Below are 1,053 nucleotides of genomic sequence, written 5' to 3'. Positions count from 1 at the left end.
GTTCGAACTTTTTGCGAATAGCTCTTTAGTCATATTTTATATTTTATTATATTACTTTTTTGCTCGTCATTAATTTGTAGTTGTAATTGGAGATGATGGACCATTCCATCTCCTTGGGACATCAAATTCGTGTCCTAATCGTCAAAAAGATGCATATGTAGAGTCAAAAATATTACAATTTTCGTATTATTAAATTTTGAAGTAAATATTACAGTAATTTCTTTTTTCTTGTTTCGTCTTTAAGATTTTTCAATGTGATCGTATATTTTTAAATTTGCAATTTTTCTTTTCTATATATTGCAGTTTGAAAGTAGTTCATATTAATTAATAGATATTATATTTTTGTTAGTAACTTAATATTTGTACTTTTCCTTTTTTTTTTTTTTTTTTTTAAAAAATATGTAACGTAAATGTAAAATCACGCGTTTAAATTTAATTTCATTGCAACGATAAATAGAGATTTGATCCAAATAAATATAAAATTAAATTGAAAAGTGCATCTGCAAATTGGACGATTTATATGTCAGGCTATTGTATCTCTTTTGACTGTATGACTAATATAGTTTTCTTTTTGTTACAGGTGATCATCGTTGGATTTATCATCTACTCGTTTTGATTTTCTTCTACTTTTTAAAATATATATGTATAAAAAACGCATTTCTGAAGGCACACACGTATTTAGACACTAACAATTAAATATAATTATTTTTAATTTTCTTACAATATAACTATACTATATATACTATTAAAGAATATTGTATTCTTTGATAGTATTGTTCGGTCATCGCGTTAAGTACATACTATCGTCCAATGGTGGTCCCAGTGGTAACAAAAATGATGCTGGGTAGATAAAAAAGGGGACTTGTGTGAGTTTCTATATACTTCATCACAAAAAAGTTGGCATAGAATCGCAACAGCAGAAAAAAATGAAAAAATGAAAATATTGACCTATTGTTTATACATTATGAACGATCAACTTATTACTTTTTACTACCTTATAGGTTGTTACTTTGGAAATCAACTTTAAATGTATCCCCTGCAGGTATACCAACT

Source organism: Polistes canadensis, unplaced genomic scaffold, assembly GCF_001313835.1.
Source record: "Polistes canadensis isolate GaletaPanama2010 unplaced genomic scaffold, ASM131383v1 scaffold_22, whole genome shotgun sequence".
Taxonomy (NCBI): domain Eukaryota; kingdom Metazoa; phylum Arthropoda; class Insecta; order Hymenoptera; family Vespidae; genus Polistes; species Polistes canadensis.
Note: the sequence above shows the minus strand (reverse complement) of the source record.